The 21286-nt window shown below is 36.0% G+C and overlaps 1 protein-coding gene across 5 annotated transcripts in view; it reads left to right on the top strand.

The window, feature by feature from the left end:
• The window catches only part of GSK3B (glycogen synthase kinase 3 beta), a 217461-nt gene that overhangs the window by 148391 nt on the left and 47784 nt on the right, over positions 1 to 21286 (top strand). The gene's annotated exons all lie outside the window — the stretch shown is intronic.

Below are 21286 nucleotides of genomic sequence, written 5' to 3'. Positions count from 1 at the left end.
CTAGTGTTTCTATATTTGGAGAAGGCAATGGCACCCCACTCCAGTACTCTTGCCTGGAGAGTCCCATGGACAGAGGAGCCTGGAAGGCTGCAGTCCATGGGGTCGCTGAGGGTCGGACATGACTGAGCGACTTAACTTTCACTTTTCAATTCCATGCATTGGAGAAGGAAATGGCAACCCACTCCAGTGTTCTTGCCTGGAGAATCCCAGAGACGGGGGAGCCTGGTGGGCTGCCATCTGTGGGGTCGCACAGAGTCGGACATGACTAAAGCGACTTAGCAGCAGCAGTGTTTCTATATTTAGACCACTAGATGGTTGATTATAAGCTTAATTTGTCTAAAGCAACACCTACCTTCTGTTGGGTTTTAGTCTTGATTTTCCAAATGTTTCATAGAAGTGGAAAATTGAAAATCTCCTTAGCAGTTTTATAGTTCCAATTCTCCATCCAATGAAAGAACCTACTTAGTTACATTCCTGGGAGGTGGTTTTTCAGTGTTTTCTTGAATACTTCAAGCATCATAGCACTGCTTTGGAATGCAGCCTGTTCTGTATCTGGACAGCTTGAATTTAGTTTTTATTGTGCTGAGTGAGCCTCAGAAGTTTTGTTTTTATGTATTTTTTTATCAAAATTTTTTTTTTTTTATGTTGGCATATGGTTGATTAACACTGTTGCATTGATTTCCGGGTAGAGTGATTCAGTTATACATATACATGTATCCATTCTTTTTCAAATTCTTTTCCCATTTAGGTTATTACAGCATATTGAACAAATTTCCCTGTATTGTACAGTATGTCCTTGTTGGTTCTTTTTAACTTTTGCTAGTTATTCCCTGGACTGTGATTAAGTTGTTTTAAAATCCTTGTACCTGATTTGCAAAAATATTTTTGAAAAAATGATTTTGCTAGGTATCACTCTGTGCAAGCATGATTGAAAACACCATGTGTGATCAAGAATCTTCCTTACTATCCATATAGTTTCTCATGATTCGAACCTGAGATCACTGGTATTCGCCATCTTTTTTCAGTAACTCATCTTTCAGTTTCAGATTGAAGCTTTCAATTTAGTTCAGCAGATCTGCTTCCTTTCTGATGCCTTCACTACACTCAGATCTAAGTTCGGATAGTTTGATTTTCTTGTTTCCTAAAAGCCTTTGTATTCTTTGTTACTATTCAAATTAGTATTCTAATACAGGAGTTGGCAAACTTTCTGTAAAGGGCTAGATAAAACGTTCTAGGCTTTGTTGGCAAAAAATGGAAGTCAAGGATGTCTGAGATACAGAACAGAAAACAGAAAAATTTTCATAAATTTTTCATTGATGAAATTCAAATTAATGTAATAATTGAGTAATGTAAGTCTACTGATTAGAAGAATGAATTTCTTTTGAGGAGCCTGTAAAATTTCTCTTAATCATGGTTCAAAGTCAGTGTTTCATAGCCTCGAATTGATGGCAAATGTTTATCTTTAAAATCAGTTCTTAGTTCATGTTATTTCAGTTGCTCAGTTGTGTCTGACTCTTTGCAACCCCATGAACTGCAGCACGCCAGGCCTCCCTGTCCATCACCAACTCCTAGAGTCCACCCAAATCCATCTCCATTGAGTCGGTGATGCCATCCAACCGTCTCATCCTCTGTTATCCCCTTCTCCTCCCTCCCTCAATCTTTCCCAGCATCAGGGTCTTTTTAAATGAGTCAGCTCTTTGCATCAGGTGGCCAAAGTGTTGAAGTTTCAGCCTCAACATTAGCCTTTCCAATGAACACCCGGGACTGATCTCCTTTAGGATGGACTGGTTGGATCTCCTTGCAGTCCAGGGGACTCTCAAGAGTCTTCTCCAACACCACAGTTCAAAAGCATCAATTCTTCGGTGCTCAGCTTTCTTTCTAGTCCAACTCTTACATCCATACATGACCACTGGAAAAACCATAGCCTTGACTAGACGGACCTTTGTTGGCAAAGTAATGTCTCTGCTTTTTAACATGCTGTCTCGGTTGGTCATAACTTTCCTTCCAAGGAGTAAGCATCTTTTAATTTCATGGCTGCAATCACCATCTGCAGTGAGCCCCCAAAAGTAAAGGCAGCCGCTTTTTCCGCTGCTTCCCCATCTAATTGCCATGAAGTGATGGGACCAGATGCCATGATCTTCGTTTTCTGAATGTTGAGCTTTAAGCCAACTTTTTCACTCTCCTCTTTCACTTTCATCAAGAGGCTCTTTAGTTCTTCTTCACTTTCTGCCGTAATGGTGGTGTCATCTGCATATCTGAGGTTATTGATATTTCCCTGGCAGTCTTGATTCCAGCTTGTGCTTCTTTCAGCCCAGCGTTTCTCATGATGTACTGTGCATATAAGTTAAATAAGCAGGGTGACAATATACAGCCTTGACGTACTCCTTTTTCTATTTGGAACCAGTCTGTTGTTCATGTCCAATTCTAACTGTTGCTTCCTGACCTGCATATAGGTTTCTCAAGAGGCAGGTCAGGTGGTCTGGTATTCCCATCTCTTTCAGAATTTTCCACAATTTATTGTGGTCCACACAGTCATGGGTCCTACGTAAACAGGATTGGGCTATAATTTACTGACCAATCAAGTCAGCACAACTAATCAGCATCTCTTCTATCCCCAGGCTTTCAGTTTGATGTATTTGAATTTACCACACTGCAGTTCTCTGTACATATCACCATTCAATTTGGCATTTATGTTTAGCTTATTAGAACTGTGTCATTTCTCTACCAGTTATAGTTTAGAACCATGTGATGGTTTATTCTTTGTCACTAGTTTTGATGAATTCATACATGAGATTAACACAGGTGAAATTGCTTAGAAGCTAAGCTGGATAACTGTGATAAGTCATATATTTCATGCTTGCCATCATATCTTATAAACCTTTAAGTCCAAATCTTATTTTACCACTTTTTGGCAGCCCTCCTAATTCTGTTTTCTACTAATATCTGTTTGTTCTTATTTAATTTTATTAGACACTGTCAGTTTGTTATTGATGGTTTATGACTTCACTTTTATTTAGGGCTTATTTGTTGCAGGTTGTCCATGATTAATTTGTTGTAGTAGGACAACTCTAAAACAAAACACTTCTCATTTATATATTATCTTGTCATCTTGCACTTATACATTGTCATCACCTAGATAAGTTCCGAGATCAGTATCTATAGATACTTTGAAGGTGTTATAATGGATGTTAAATAGCATCCCAGGGCAGTTTGAAATATCAAACTTCGCAGCCCTTTTTACAGTTTTTAAGCAATACCACCCAGAGTAGATAAAATATCAGTATTAATTACCACCCATTTGGTGACCTGAAGTTATACATTTCATTGAGGTTAATTAATAGACATTGTAAGGGTGTGGTGTGTGTGTAGTATAGCTCTTAAATCTTATTGCATGGAGGTTAATAAACATTGTAGTATAGCTCTTAAATCTTGCTGCATGGAAGTTAATAAACATTGTAGGAATTTTGTGTGTGTAATTTTATGTGTTTAATAAAGTTCTAAATCTTATTGATCCTATCTGTACATTTGTACTTTACATATTGAATATCTATGATATTTCATTGAAATAAGAATGCATAACTAATTCTAATGTAACTGTTCCAGTTTTCCTGATCTAAGTTGTATGTCAGAAAAGAGTTGTATAGGTTAGCTTTCAAAGTTAAATGTTATTATATTGTTTCATATTTTAAGCAAATATTGCCATTTCTGCTAATCAGGACTTCAAGAATAAATTTGAGTTTTCTGTGAAAAGTGATCTCCCAGGTGCCCAACTCCAGTCTCAGTTTTTCTGAGATATTAGTCATGAGCCCTTAGTTCTTTTGAAAACTGGGGAATCTATGTTACTGTTCTCCTCTGCTCTCTGTCCATTTTCTTTCTTGAAAACCTCATGAGCATATTCCTCTTGAGTATCTGGAGGTAGCTGATATACCCCCAAACCCATAAAATAGTTACTCTTTCCTTTGAGTTTATTCAGAAAAGGAACAATCCTACTTATAAATTTTATAAGTAGTAGAATTGCCTAATTATAAACTTTCTGAACTGAAGCTGAAGCTCTAATCTGGTGTGAGAAACTGACTCATTGGAAAAGACCCTGATGCTGGGAAAGATTGAGGGCAGGAAGAGAAAGTGGCCATAGAGGATGAGATGATTGGATAGCATCATTGACTCAATCAATGGACATGAGTGTGAGCAAACTCCAGGAGATAGTGAAGGACAGGGAAGCCTGGCGTGCTGCAGTCCATGGGGTCACAAAGAGTCAGACATGACTTAGTGACTGAACGACAAACTTTCTGAGCAGGAACTTTCTTTTATTGTTATGTTTTAATATCCAGAGGCACCACAATAGTTTTGAAGGAATATTTAAGCTAAATTAAGCTGCTACATTAGTGTTCATCCATGAATTTGGAATTATCTAGGAATTAATAAGAAAAGTTAGTGTGATTGTTATTGTATATGTTGTTTATTAAACTTCATTGACTTGGATGTCAATGCCAATAATTCATAGAATAAGTAACATAGAGTATTATAAACTGAGCTAACTTAGCATAACCTTTAAGTCTTCTCCCTATCTATCCTCAAACAACGCTTTTACAGAATATTAAGAGTAAACTTAAAATATCTTCAGAGTAAATTTGAAGTATAGGGCAATATGGCATTGAAAGTCATGAAAAATCATTTTTAAGCATGAAAAACACCTAGCTTTCTGAGATTGATTTCATACAGAGGCTTATCAAATCAGAATCTCATTATACCTTTTAATCTCTGAGTATCAAAAAGTTCTTAACTTTTCAAAGCATTTGTAGATAAGAGAGATTTTGTTTGGGAAGGCTCAGATAATAAGATTTCTTAAATTATTCCTTAACATACTAGTTAAAATAATCTTCAGAAATATCTGATGTGGTTTCAGATACCTGGGGAAAATAAAACATTTTGGGAGAACATCTGTCAGAAATTTCACAAGCATAGGTTCAGTAATACAGCATTGTCCATTGGCACCTCTGTCGTCAGTCATACCAATGGGGTTATTTAGAAAAAGTCTTCTGAAGATTTAAAGAAGGTAGTATTTTTTTTTATGTTGATTGCTTTTTTTATCATTATGTATGCTGCAATTTTATGTGCTCAATGCAGAAAACATACCCAGACACAAATATAAGAAGAACAAAAGTAATCACTGTTCTAGTACATCATGAAAAATAACTTCTATGAATATTTTTATACACTTTTCTGTGCATATGTATGTTAAAACAAAAGTGCCATCTGTTTTGTGGACTTTTTTGTTTTACTAAATAATTAATTGTATTTCTCATGTGAAGAAGTGTATGTTGATGAAGTGATTTTTTTTTTTTGACTGCATGGATTTGACTGTAGATTCTATTCTGAATTACATAATTGATTCTGAGAAGACTAATGTGAAAGTACAGTGATAAATGATTGCTTTAAAAAAATTATATATTTAGCTTCTCAAAGATTTGGTTAACTCCTTACATAAATGTAAGATGTCCCCCAAATTCCCCAGATGAACTGAAGATGATGCAGTCTAGAAATTCTGGACCTGGGACTGCTGTAGGTTTTACTAATAGTTTCTTTTCCCCCTCCAAATTTTATTTTATTTTATTTTATTTTATTTTTTATTCTTTAAATTTTAAAATCTTTAATTCTTACATGCGTTCCCAAACATGAACCCCCCTCCCACCTCCCTCCCCACAACATCTCTCTGGGTCATCCCCATGCACCAGCCCCAAGCATGCTGCACCCTGCGTCAGACATGGACTGGTGATTCAATTCTTACATGATAGTATACATGTTAGAATTCCCATTCTCCCAAATCATCCCACCCTCTCCCTCTCCCTCTGAGTCCAAAAGTCCATTATACACATCTGTGTCTTTTTTCCTGTCTTGCATACAGGGTCGTCATTGCCATCTTCCTAAATTCCATATATATGTGTTAGTATACTGTATTGGTGTTTTTCTTTCTGGCTTACTTCACTCTGTATAATTGGCTCCAGTTTCATCCATCTCATCAGAACTGATTCAAATGAATTCTTTTTAACGGCTGAGTAATACTCCATTGTGTATATGTAGCACAGCTTTCTTATCCATTCATCTGCTGATGGACATCTAGGTTGTTTCCATGTCCTGGCTATTATAAACAGTGCTGCGATGAACATTGGGGTACATGTGTCTCTTTCAATTCTGGTTTCCTCGGTGTGTATGCCCAGCAGTGGGCTTGCTGGGTCATAAGGTAGTTCTATTTGCAATTTTTTAAGGAATCTCCACACTGTTCTCCATAGTGGCTGTACTAGTTTGCATTCCCACCAACAGTGTAGGAGGGTTCCCTTTTCTCCACACCCTCAAATTTTAAAACACAAATTTCAAGTAAGGAAAGGTGAGCTTCAGTCTAGAGTTCAGTTTTGGGATTAAAATATCGCAAAACTGAATGTTTGATAGAAACCAGTCATTTTGTAGAATTTCCAATTTTAAATGTATTAATGTTCCTAGAGATATAATTTATTTCATAAATATTTACTTATGCTTTGTAATAAGTTGACCATTTCTTTCCAATGGAAGTTTTAAAGGCAGAAGTAGTTAGAGTACACCTCTCTGATAATAGACTTTCTCTATAGCCTTCATAGCTATAGTAACGAGCCTTTTAAATTTGGATAGATGTCTTTTAGAAAAACATGACATTGAGCATGTAGATGCTTTTAAAAAATTTTTGTTGAAGTATAGTTGGTTTACAACATTGTGTCAGTTTATGATGTACTGCAAAGTGATTCGTGTGTGTGCGTGCGTGCGTGCGTGTGTGTGTGTGTGTGTGTGTATTCTTTTCCATTATAGTTTATTACAGGATGGTGAATATCGTTCCCGGTATGTGTGTGTGTGTGTGTGTGTGTGTGTGTGTGTGTGTGTGTGTGTGTGTGTGTGTATCCGTATCCTTTTCCATTATAGTTTATTACAGGATAGTGAATATCATTCCCGGTGTGTGTGTGTGTGTGTGTGTGTGTGTGTGTGTGTGTGTGTGTGTGTGTGTGTGTGTGTGTGTGTGTGTGTGTGTGTGTGTGTATCCTTTTCCATTATAGTTTATTACAGGATAGTGAATATCATTCCCGGTGTGTGTGTGTGTGTGTGTGTGTGTGTGTGTGTATCCTTTTCCATTATAGTTTATTACAGGATAGTGAATATCATTCCCGGTATGTGTGTGTGTGTGTGTGTGTGTGTGTGTGTGTGTGTGTGTGTGTGTATCCTTTTCCATTATAGTTTATTACAGGATAGTGAATATCGTTCCCGGTGTGTGTGTGTGTGTGTGTGTGTGTGTGTGTATTCTTTTCCATTATAGTTTATTACAGGATAGTGAATATCGTTCCCGGTGCTATGCAGTAGGACTTTGCTGTATGTCATTTTATATATAATAGTAGTTTGTATCTGCTAATCTCAAATCTCAAACTCCTCATTTATCCCTCCCCCATCCTTTTGCCTCTTTGGTAACCATACGTTTGTTTTCAAAGTCTGTGAGTTTGTTTCTCTTTGGTAAATAAGTTCATGTCATACTTTTCTCTTAGTAGTAATTAAATCTCATTTTAGATATTTACATAATTTAGATATCTCATTTTAGATATTTACATAAATGGTTCTTAGACAGGTAAGAACTAGCAGAATCTTACCTCTAGCAGAAACTTTAGGAATTTGAGTTTCTGGAAAACAGTGAGATCCAAATAATCTTTCGATTATTTTAATATAGTTAAGTAGGTGAACTTCATTTCTTGTGGTACCTAAAAAGCTTGAGAAAGAAAAAGATTTAGCAGTGGAGAGTGAGATTAAAGAGAGAGAGGGACTTCCCTGGTGGTTCAGTGGTTAAGAGTCTTACCTGCCAGTGCAGGGGATTAGGTTCAATCCCTGATCTGGGAAGATTCCACACGCCATAGGGCAACTAAGCCTGTGCTCTACAACTACTGAGCCCATGCACCCTAGAGCCGATGCTTTGCAGCAGAAGAAGCACCACAGTGAGAAGCCCATGCACTGCAACTAGAATAGCCTGCATGTAGCAATGAAGACCAAGCACAGCCAAAAACAAATAAAATAAAATTATTTTTAAAAGAGATTCGGGGGGGTTCATTTTTTACTGTTCTGTGATACTGATTAAAAAAAATCATCTTTTTGTAATCCCAGGAACTGAAGAAAATAGATGTTTTCATTTGTTTTATGCCAGAATCTTTTGTTAGTAAACAAATAAATACAGTTACAGAGTTAAGAGGGCTGCATTTTATTACAAATATCTAAATCATTGTTTTCCTGGTCTTTCGATTTGACTGATGGCTCTTTGCAGTATGTGTTAGTCACTCAGTCCTGTGTGACTCTTTGCAACCCCATGGGGTATAGCCTGCCAGGCTCCTCTGTCCATGGAATTCTCCAGGCAAGAATATTGGAGTGGGTTGCCATTGCCTTCTCCAAGGAACCTTCCCAACCCAGGGATCAAACTCAGGTCTTCTGCATTGCAGGCAGATTCTTTACTGTCTGAGCCACCAGGGGCTTTGCAGGATAATTTAGACAAATAGATTAGTGATTATCTGCCCCCTCAGAAGTCTGCATTTTGAAATATTGGTAAAATACTGCTAATCATAAAAGCTGCGACTCAGTGAGAACTTCCTCTGCACCAGGCACTGACCTCAGCACTTTACACATATTACCACATTTAACCATTTAATCCTAGCAAGGTGATGATGATGATGAAGATGAATATTATGACTGCCATATCTGGGAAGGGTTGGGTGGTAGGAAAATCCTGTCTGCTTCATCTTTAGCTAAGTTGGTGTCCTCTATTCATGGAATTTTGTAGCTCTAGGAGAAACAATATGATACTTAATGTCAGCTTATTATCTAGAACCCACTTAATTTAGTGTTTTTCAAGTGTGACCACAAAATAAAGGAAAATGCTCCTTAATCCTATTGTAATGAATATACTAAATCAGTTTGTGATGTCTTTGGATTAAGTTTAATTGTACTTCATCTAAATTAGTCAAGGTTGTAAAAGTGGATTCCTTTGCTTTCAAGTACAGCTCAGCGTTATCTTCATCATCTTTGCTTTGCAAACACTAGCTTTCTGTTATCTCCATATTATGGATTGTTTAGCACCTTTGTATGCCCTGTCTCCTGGCTTGACATTTTCACCATCAAATAGTCTTTCAGACAGAGGTCTAAGAGACTAATTTAATGAGAATTTAATAAGTATAAAATACTTTTCTTCCCAAGTTTTTTGATGGATCCATGATGTATCTTTGCTAACATGTATTTGGAGCAGCAGTAGCAGCAGCATATGTTACCTGAGGGTATTTCTTTTGTTGTCATAGAGCTCTTCTTGTTAACAGACTACAGGGACAACATATTAAACTTAGTTCTCTCTCCCTTTTCCACTCCCCAGAACTAGTAAGCACACCACATGGTACAGATTTTTACTTGTAATATATAAAATGCAATATATATAAAAATATTTTATTGCTTTTTTCATTCTTGTTTTATTGTTTACATTTTTCTGTGTTTATTACTGACTAGAGCAGCGACTTTTAGTCACTTTTGCATCATGGACCTCTTTGAAAATCTTTCATAGCAATGGACTCTCCCCCAGAAAAACATATATGCCAAAATTTGGCATATGATATTAGGTGAACCTTGGACTTCCTGAAGCTCATCTCGAATATCTAGATTAAATATCCCTATACTAGTGCAAAGGATAATGGTTACAGTTTATAGTAACTGCCTGCAGTATAAATATTACACACATAATGTCAACATTTTAAAAATAAGTAAATGAGTGTTAGAAAAATCATTTTATTGTAAAGTTTCTCAACTGCATCTTTACATTAATATGTTGTATATAGGCCAGAAGAAACATCAGTTTTATGTTGCTACTATGAAACTTTACTGACTCTGTAGTAACTTACTCATACTTGGTTAAATCGCTATATGCTTCTATGTAAGTGTGCCCAGGTATGAAAAAGTGGTGTCATGGCAATGTGATCTAGTTAGCTTTTGACTTGAGAATAATGACATTCATTCGAAATTAATTTACCCAAAATAAGTGTATAAAATGATTTACTAAGTTGCCAGAATATGTTTTATTTATTCAAAGAAACTTTTTTCTCATAAACCTAAGTTTCATGACATTGTCACCTCAAAACTGTTGTGTTAATAGTTAGATTTTAGAACCTGAGTCAGAAGACCATCCACAAAATTACTCTTTGAGGAGTATAATACACTTTACTTACCAACTGTAGATTCTTCTCCATGGTGGCAATTTGAGTTCCTCTGTATATTTGTTTATTTTCAGGGTTCAATATAAAGAAACACTGGACTCTTGTAAAGGGGCATTTATTTTGTTAAAAGCATACTGATTGATATTTCATATTTAAAAAACATAATTCTTATTGTTTTATTGATAAGTATAATAGAAGGAAAACACAAAGAAAATCTTGGCTTGTGGTGCTGCACCACCACAAAAGCTATAACACTAAGAACTATAGTGTTAATGATTCTCAGAGGAAGCAAGAGCTGGGGGATGTGTGTATAAAATGTTTACGTGTCTCAAACGGGAGTGTGATTTTTTTTTTTTTACAAGTTTGGAAAATATAGTGAGGTGTTTGTTTTTTTTTTTAACCCAAGGGATTCTCATCCCATCTGCCACCCCTCTTTTTGTTCTGTACCATTACCTTGAACATACAACTATAGCTGTCATTCACCTAGGGGGAAAAAAAATGACCACCATGAATATGTATTAACCAAGAATGACTTTGTTTTACTTTATGGTGAATAATTTGCATAATCGAAACAGTAATCACCTTTTTGGGGGAAGGAAAGTACTTGTTGCCAAATATAAAATTTCATTAGGGAAGAAAAGTCATACTTCCCACTTTTGAAACTCATTTTATAGCTGCAGTAATCAAGATAGTGCATCTACAGTGGAATATTATTAAGCCACTAGAAGGAAGGAAATTCTGCCATTTTTGATAACATGGATGGATGGACCTTAGGGCATTATACTAAATGAAATAAGCCAGACAGAGAAAGACAGCTACTCCATGGCATCCACCTGTATGTAGATTCTAAAAGGAAAAGGAAAAAAGTCAATCATAGAGAGTAGAAAAGTGGCTGTCCCTGGGGTTTAGGGAGTGGAGGAAATGAGGAGAGGTTGGTAAAGAGGACAGATTTTCTAAGATGAATGAGGTCTGAGAATCTGATGTAAAACATGGTGGTTATAGTTGATAACACTATTGACCTAAATGTTCTCACCAGAAGAAGGAAGAGAAGAAAGAAAAGTGTGAGGTGATGAATATGTTAATTAACTAGATGATAAGTATACTTTCACAATGTGTATGTATATAAAATCACCACTGTGTTCATTTAGTACGTCTTACAGTTTTGTCAGTTAAACCTCAAGAAAGGGGGGTAAGAATGTTTAGTCCCGACATGAGTATAGGCATGTAGGTCAATGCAGTACAATTGAATGTCTAGAAATAAATCTTTATGTTTATGGTCAGATGACCTTTGACAAGGGTTCCAGGGCAGTTCAATGGGGAAACAGTAGTTTTTTAACAAATAATATTTGGGCAGCTGGATATCCATATGCAAAAGAATGAAGTTGGACCCCTACATCTCACACCATGTACACAAATTGACTCAAAATGTATAGGCCTAGAGCCAAGATTGTAAAACTCTTAGAAAGAAACATAAGTGTAAATGATTTTTTTTTTTTTAGATACAAAACCAAAAGCACAAGTGACAATAGAAAAAATGTACATATTGAACTCCATCAAAATTTAAAAATTTGTTTCCCAAAGGCTACCATCCAGAAAATTAAAAGACAATACACAGAATGTTGTTGATAAGGACTTTGTATCTAGGATAAGAAACCCTTACAACTCAGCCATAAAAAGACAGCCCAAGAGAAAAATGGGCAAAAGATCCGAATTAACATTTCTCGAAAGAAGACATACAGGTGACCAGTGAGGACACACACAAAAAGATGCTCAACGTTGTTGGTCATTAGGGAAACGCAAGTCAGATCCACAGTGAGTACTAGGTCATATTTATTAGGGTGGCCAAGATACAGACCCACAATGACTGGTATTGGAAAGACCCATAATGACTGGTATTGGTACTGTGCGTGCTTAGTTTTTCAGCTGTGTCTGACTCTTTGCAACCTTATGGGCTGTAGCCTACCAGGCTTCTCTGTCATGGGATTCTCTAGGCAAGATTACTGGAGTGGGTTGCCATGCCCTCCTCCAGTGGATCTTCCCAACCCAGGGATTCAATCTGCGTCTCCTACGTTGCAGGCGGAATCTTTACCCTCTGAGCCAGCTGGGAACCCTTGCCAAAGGATGTGGAGAAGTTGAAACTTTGATACATTGCCCGAGGGATTGTAAAATGGTATAAACAAAAAATGGTTTTGCACTTACTCAAAATAATAGGGTTACCACACAACCCAGCAATTCCCTTCATAGGAATTTGAAAACATTTAGCTGCAAAAAAACTTGTACATAAAGGTTTGTGCAGTATTATTTATAGCCAAAAAAGTATAAACATTTCAATTGTCCATCAGCTGATGAATGAAAAGTGTCAAATACAGACACTATCACAGAAAATATCAAACACAAAAGAACACATGTTAATGTGATTCCATTTATATGAAATGTCCAGAATAAGCACATCTGTAGAGACAGAAAGTAGATTAATGGTCGTCAATAATTGGGGAGAGTAGAAATGGAAGTGACTGCTCATGGGTTCAGGGTTTAATTTGGGGATGATGAACATGTTTTGAAATCAGATAGCAGTTGATGGTTGTACAGCACTGAATATACTAAAAAAGAAGGAAGTTCTGTAGAGGGGTGTAAATCTCAAAGCTTTGTTTTTTAAGACAAACTTGAAGACATCTACCTGCAGAACTTCCGATAAGGGTGTGTTGCTGTTTCCACCATATTTTAAGAAAGGCAGTAAACTGACCATAGCTTTGCAAAGCACTCAGATCCAGTTAAGTGACAGGTGGCACGGGGGTAAATAGAGTAAATCGTGGACACACAAAGGGACCCTCCTGTACTAGTTTCGGTTGAATAAATACTTTAGCCAAAAGTATTTATTCAAATACTTTTGAATAATTTATTCAGATACTTTTGTTGTATTCAAAATAACATGACAGCTTGATGTTCTTTTCTTCACTGATATTCCTAATGGGATTTTAATGATTGTGCTACTGCTGCTGCTATAGCTTTGGGGATGCGTTGGGGGGGTTCCTTGCCTTTTGGAAATCAGAGGAAAACCCTGAGAAAGAAACATTGCAAACCTCACAAAAAAATCCTTATACCAAAATCTCACTCATTTATTATAGGAGAGGTCGATAGAAACTGTATAAAATCTGCATGTAAGCGTCTGCCTGCAATGTGGGAGACCTGGGTTCGATTCCTAGGTTGGGAAGATCCCCTGGAGAAGGAAATGGCAACCAACTCCAGTACTCTAGCCTGGAAAATCCCATGGGTTGGAGGACCTGGTAGGCTACAGTCCATGGGTTGCGAGGAGTCGGACACGACTGAGCGACTTCACTTGTCTTGTTTTGATGGATTTTAGCTACCTACCTATAGTGTATTTAAAAAGTTTAAAACCTGTAACTTGTAGGGATATACCAGAGAGCATAATATATCATATCAGTCCTTTGGAAGTGAAAATGTGGTGATTCCAGGAATGTCAGTAGAGTACTGATATTTTGAAATAGAGTAGCTCAGTGACATGTTTTTTGATTTTCACATTGTCACATTTACGATATAGACAGTCAACCTGACATTTATCCAATTTGAATAAATATTTCTTTTATGCAAAAATCCCTCTTGCCTCTGTTATACAATTTTTTATCTGCTTATTTTAAAAGCTTTGATTTAATTCATTATGGCCATGTATCCTTTCAGTCTTTCAGGGTACATCACGTTAACAGCATGTTGATTTAGTGAACCATTTGGGCCTATTTGCCCTCAAGGAGTTCAGAGACTTATTGAGGGGAGGTAAGGCAGGTCTGACCCCAGAAGTCCGATCAGAGTACAGAGGCAGAAGTATGCTATTCGAAGAGAATCCTATCTGGAAAGATTTCATTTAAGAGGAAGTTCTTGAGCTGAATCTTGAAACATGCAAAGATACTCACCATTGAGAGAAAGGAAGGGAATGGAGGGCGTACATGCTAATTTGGACAAGGATGCTTAGTGAAGTCAGGTCTAATGTGTGTTACTTTATGGTTCGGGCCTAAAGTTCTGAATGGTGGGGATAGTGTATAAGTTTACCAGGAGGCTGGAGCTGTGGGCAGTGGCCAGAACACTTTAGCCTGTAAGCACTTGGAAGCCACTGAAGGATTTTAAGCAGAGGAGTAACAAAGATTTCTAATAGAATTTCTTTGGCTTCACGTTTGTTTTAAAGGCCACACATGTAGTTCTATTGCTGAAGTTTGGCGACCTCTGGTGTTGGGCTATTAAAACGCAAAGCTGTGAAAGAAGTGTATTTCAGAGCTTTTGTCAGATGATTCTTGGCTTTATTTCTTTGAAGACATGAATCGTAATTCATCACTTGATATTTATTGGTGTCTAGATAAACTTGAAGCTAAATGAATGAAAAAAAATGGTACAACAAATGTGATGGGACTGGAATAATTGATTTAATCATAAAAGATGAGCAACTTCCCAAAGGGTTGTGACAGGCTAATCTCTGATCTTTGAGTCTTTGCACCACCTATCCCCCTTGACGTTCTAGGATAGTAGACTTAAAAAATGCTTTTTTTCAATAAATGGAAAGATCCTATTCTAATTAGCAGATAACTCAGAGTACATACTCTTTCCAATAGTGTGATTATTTTGAACATCCCCCTCCTTTTACTATGTAAGAGATACCATAATTATAGAAAAGTACATAAAACTATTATGTGCAGTTTCATTTCCTTTAAGTTGTGGGCACTCAGTGTTTAGAAAGTCCAGAAATAATAATTATTTTTTAAATGTACCTTTAGTCTTAAAAGTTTCTGGGGAAAAACTAAGCTTCCAACTCTTAAAATTTGAGGGAACCCTGAGACTTGTTTTGTGTCTGAAGTGTTAAGGTCCATGTCAAACATTCATTTTTTTTTTTAATCTGTAAAATGGAAACGTTTTAAGTATATGATTTCAGGGTTTCCAAATATAAATCAGCTGAAATAAATCAAGTAGAAATATACTCTGAACCTAGTAGAAGCTTAATATATGGAAGATATACTCAGAAGTAGAAATGGGATAGTTGACTTGTTTTTTGTTGTAGTGATTATTGATTGCAGATTATGATGCATTCAGAATCTTTGCTCTTCATAATCTTTCACTTGTTAACCTTTAAGACTTTAATGTTGCCATTCATCCATTATTTAATCCTTATTCTCTGTCAACACTCAACTGATACAGTTACCCAAATCATGCTATTTCCTACCTCATATCTAGAGTGCATAGAACGTGCATCTGATTCATTTGCTTCCTAGATTGCTTTAGTAAAATTAGCTCTTGTCTCTCTTTCCAGCATCCTTTCCTGAAACTTTTCCTTACTCCAGTTCATTGTAGCACTTTCACCTCATAGATGTCTGTGCTTATTTTGTTGTACTGATCTTGGCTATTTGAAGTTGATTTATAATGTACAGGGGTTCCCTGTTGGCTCAGGTGGTAAAGAATCTGCCTGCAATGCAGGAGATGCAGATTCAGTCCCTGGGTTGGGAAGAGGCCTTGAAGAAGGGAATGGCTACCCACTCCAGTGGGTATTCTTGCCTGGAGAATTCTATGGATAGAGGAGCCTGGAGGGCTACAGTCCATGGGGTCGCAAAGAGTCAGATATGACTGAATAACTAACTATAATGTACAAGTCTTTCTGCCCTATAGTTCCTTGAGCAAGGGCATTCAGTAAATATTTTTATTGAGTGGAGTGACTTAGACTGAAAAAAATTTTTTAATGCCTTTCAATTATGTCTTACCTTTGCATCCTTACATTCCTTTGCATCTTAACTCACATCTTTGCTTTCTTAAAGACTGTGTGTACTGTATATAAAATAATTCTGATTTTAAGGTTTGGCAGACTCTGATACTTTTAATGCTAGGCTTAAAATAGCAACAGAAGAAAGATAAACATGGTTGTATTTAGTATAGTAATGGCATCACGAATTACATAATGGTCTGTTTTTTACTTTTTTAATTAATTTCATAGTGACGTAGTTTACATACAATAAAATATAACAATTTTAAGTGTACAGTTTAATGAGTTTTGACAAATATATCTACTATCCTGGTCAAGATTTAGAACATTTCCGTCATCCCCAAACATGTTCTTGTGTACAGCCTAGGGTAACCAAATGTCTCAGGTTGCCCAAGACTGAAGGATCTGCCAGGATAGTCCCAGGTAAGCTGGGACAGTTGATCACCCTGTTTGTGTACTCTTGCAGTCTCACATCTTTTGTTTCAGGTTACCATTAGTCTGCTTTCTGTCACTGCAGGTTAGTTTTTCCTGTTCTAGAATTTCATATGAATGGAATCGTGTGTGTGTGTGTGTGTGTGTGTGTGTGTGTGTGTTTTGTATCTGGCTTTTTTAGTTCAACATCATGTTTTTGTGATTTATCCATCTTGGTATTACCTATTCTAAGAGTTGTTTATCCATTTACCTGTGGATTAGTGTTTGACTTGTTTCTGTTTTGGCTGTTATGAGTAAAGCTTCTCTTTTTGTTTAAACAAACCTGTGTTTACATTTCTCTTCAATAAAGAACAGGACTGAAATTGCTGTCGTATGATAAATGTGTGTAAACTTTGTAAGAAATCATCAAACTGTTTTCCAGAGCAGTTTCACTGTTCTGCACTTCCACCAGCAGTGTATGAGAGTTTCAGTGTTTTACATTTTCATCAACATACAGTATTTATAATAATTTTAAATTTAGTCTTAAACTTGCTTTTATCATTAGGAAATGTCCCTTTTTATTTTTGTTTAATTTCCTTGTACTGAAGTCTACAGTTTTCTGATATTGCATTGAATCTGATAATTTTTGCCTTTAATTGGAGTGTTTGGACCATTTACATTCAGTGTAATTATTAATATGGTTGGGTTTAAATATTCCACCTTGGTAATAGTTTTCTTTTTGTTGTTTGTTTCTTCCTCTCCCTTTTTACTGCTATCTTGTAGCTTATAATGAGTGTTTTTCATTTTCCCTGTTGGCTTTTTAAGCTATATTGATTGCCATGTTACATTTTTTAAAATTTGTTCTAAGATTGAACATAGGCATCCTACTCTATCAGATACAGTCTACAAATATACCACAGTATACAAATATACCACAGTATACAAATATACCACTTTGCATATAAAGTAAGAACCTTACAATAGCGTATTTCCATTTCCCCTTCCTGTCCATTGTGCTCTTGTTGTCATACATTTTACTTCTATAATACTTTATTTTGCTTTAAACACTGTTTTCTTCTAAACCAGTTTAAAAGCAAGGGGGAGATTCATGATGATGTTTGGTAGAAACCAATGCAATACTGTAAAGCAATTATCCTTCAATTAAAAATAAAAAACAAATGAATACAGTAGTGACCAACTCAAAAAAATAAAAGCAAAAGGGAAATGTCATACATATAGTCCATATTTATAATTTTTGGTGGTCTTTATTCCTTAGTGTAGATAGGAATGACCATTCGTTTTCTTTCATCCTGAAGTATTTTCTTGTAGTGAAAATCTGGAGACAAACTCTCTTAGCTTTTGTTCGCTTAATAATGTCTTGTTTTATTTTTTTCACTGTTTCAAGGAGAGAAGTAGCCCTGAGTTTTATTATGTGGTTTGATTGATGGAGAGAACTGGAAATCAAGACATCTTGGTTCTGTTCCCGTCATTCTTTTGAAGGATATTTTTACTGGATATGGAATTTCTTGGTTTCCAGTTTCTCATTTCTGTCTTTCTTTCTTTCTTTTTTTTTTTTGAGAGAGGTCTGTATTTTCTTCTGGCTTGCATTGTTTCTGATAAGTTGGCTGGTATTATTGTTGACTGTATAAAATGTATCTCTTTGCTTTGGTAAAAACTTTCCCTTTATCAGTGGCTTTTATACTGTTTGGATTTCATGGCATTTTCATCAAATTTGGGAAAATGCTGGCCACTATTTCTTCAAATATTTTTTTGACATCTGTTCCCCCAAGCCCCTTCTTAGACTCCAGTCACATGTACCTATGTTTTTCTAGCTTGTTGTACCTCCATGCTTCAGCTTTGATTGTTTCTGTTGTTTTGTTTTGTTTTTTAAGTTCACTGATTATCTTCTGTGATGTCTCATCTGTTGTTAGACCTCCAGGAAAATTTTAACTTCACATATCCTACTTTTCAACTGTGCAGTTACTGTATTTCTTTTTTAATCCTCTGTTTGTCTCCTCATTATAATAGCTGTTTTATGCCCTCATTTGTCAATTCTGCCCTCTGTCATTTTTGTACCTATATTTGTTGACCAGTTCCCTACTCCCTTCTTTTTGAATCATATTTACCTTCTCCTTTAAAGAATATTTTGTCAGTCAGTTTTCTAATTGTTTTACTGTAGAGAGTAATTCTAATATCAGTTACTTAGCAATTACTAAAAAGAGATGTCTTTTTTTTAAATAATGCAAACTCTTGCATGATATTCCAGATTTATTGAGCTACTAATGCCAACTTATACAGAATTATACTTTATTATGTAAGGCTGTTAGTTAGCACAGTATTTATACACAAAGTAATTCTATAACAAGGATGTTCTACAACTTAGGCCTTGAGTTTAAAAATTCTAGGCAATACATTACTTACAATGTGCACATCCATAGGACTTCCTGCCATTTAACATTCCAATCAAAATTCTATATGTGAAATAATCACATGTGCTACAGTAGTGGAACTGACTAGTAATAGAGGCTCTCTCGCCCACAAAGCCTAAGGTATTTACTTTCTGGACCTTAAAAAAAGTTGGCTAATCCCTGGATCTCCCATCTACTTTTCATCTCTGTTAGCTAGCCTGGGGAGAATGTGTTTTTCAAGATGACAAGAAAAAGAATAGAAAAATTATTACAATAGTTGTATATTTGACAGGAGAAATTAAACATAAAACAGATAGCTACATTGGAATTTCACTTTGTCCATCTAATAGCTCTGGTGATTCAAGGTCATGTGGCTGTAACAATAATAAGATACCCTTTGCCATTTTGTGGTGATATGCTAGTTTATTTGGTTAATTGCTTTTAAGTAATTGGTAGTGAATATATCAATGATTCCATTTACTAGATATTAATAGTAATTAAGTTTCTTAAAAGTCACAAATATCCACAGTTTAAAGATAAAGAACACAAACTCTGACCACCAATCAGAAGTATAATTAAGAATCTTTTTTGTATCATAACTATTCATCTAAGCAGATAATCTCCCATTGTGATAAAAGATTTTTTCCACATCCATGCACTGGTATATATTGAGTGAGAATTCTAGGTATATAAAAAATGCTTAGATGAAAAGGTCAGAAATACTGAACCTTAGTTAATTATATATATACTAACATAATTAAATGTCTGCAACTGATATTCAGATGCATCAGAAAATAAAGTGGATTGATATATGCATGGAGGAGTGGAAATGTGATGAAACAAATGTAGTATTGAAAAATATTAGAGAATTGGTAGTATAAAGGGAGGACATTTTCACTGTTTTAAAAAAGATGCAGCTTTTTCATATGTGAAATTTTTCACATATAAAATTTGGGATGAATGTTTAGATCTAAGTGGCTGTGAGACAGTTTAGGGAGAATATGGGAGTGACTTCACATATGCACACATATAATACTTTCTTGCTTTCACATAAAATAAGTTATTGTAACATATGTTTATTTAAGCAAACCTTGTGTTCATGTCATGTGTTTCTCACACATGTTTGTTGTGTATTTCACAGATTTACTTCCACCAGGAATATTCTTAGGTTATAATAAAAAGCATATACGAATTGAAACATTCACTTCAAGGAGCATCCTGCCTTTTTCATTATAAAGTATTATACATTTTCCATTATGCAATATGGAAAAGTCAGCCAAATAGCCGATAAATTCATATGGTCTATATTCATACAGTAAAAAGATGGATTTACTGATGGTCTATATACAACCCCTCATTTCTTTTGGCATTTCTTCCAGCTTGTAGGGAGTTAGGACTGTGCCTTGTGCTAACAAAGTGCTGAATAAATAAGGGGAGACTGCACAAAAAATACTGATTTGAGAGTGGGCATTTTTTAAGTGTCATTATTATTTATTGTGAAATATATCATAATACAAAAATATATAAAAATGTATTAAGTTTAAAGCATAATAATAAAATGACTATCCATGTAAGTACCACTCATACTAAGAATTAGAATTAGAGAACTACTTATGCCCACCCCAGTCATAGTCCCTCCTCCTCTATTATTTCTAGTAAGCTAAATAATCTATACTTGATTTTTCTAGTGAATATTCCCATGCTTTTGATTTAGTTTAACTATGTAAACTAAAGGATTCCCTGGTAACTCAGCTGGTAAAGAATCCACCTGCAATGCAGGGAACCCCAGTTCAATTCCTGGGTTGGGAAGATCTCCTGGAGAAGGGATAAGCTACCCACTGCAGTATTCTTGGGCTTCCCTAGTGGCTCAGCTGGTTAAAGAATCTGCCTGCAGTGTGGGAGATCTGGGTCTGATCCCTGGGTTGGGAAGATCCCCTGGAGAAGGGAACGGCTACCTTCTCCAGTGTTCTGGCCTGGAGAATTCCATGGACTGTATGGAATTCATGGATTCGCAAAGAGTCAAACATGGCTGAGCAACTTTCACTTCACTTCCCTTTCACTTTCATGTAAATTAAAACATAGTTTAGTGTTTCCAGTTTTTAAACTTTACATAAAGCTATTATTGAGTGAAAATTCACCACTGTGTGAAATTCATCCAATAAGGTATGTGTTGCTCTAGTTCATTTATTTTCGTTGCCAGTTAGTATATCATTGTATGACTATGCCACACTTTATTTATTAATTCCACTTTTGGATTTTTGCTTTTGCCTGCAGTGCTGTATTATCACAGACTGTGTGTGTGCTCAGTCGCTTCAGTTGTGTCCTACACTTTGTGACCCCGTGGACCTTAGCCACGGGGCTCCTCTATCCATGGTGTTTTCCTGGGAAGAATACTAGAGTGGGTTGCCAAGCCCTCCTCCAGGGAATCTTCCCGACCCAGGAATCAAACCCACGTTTCCTATGTCTCC

The sequence above is a fragment of the Capra hircus genome, chromosome 1 (genome assembly GCF_001704415.2).
Source record: "Capra hircus breed San Clemente chromosome 1, ASM170441v1, whole genome shotgun sequence".
NCBI lineage: Eukaryota > Metazoa > Chordata > Mammalia > Artiodactyla > Bovidae > Capra > Capra hircus.
This window is presented reverse-complemented; position numbering and strand designations above follow the sequence as displayed.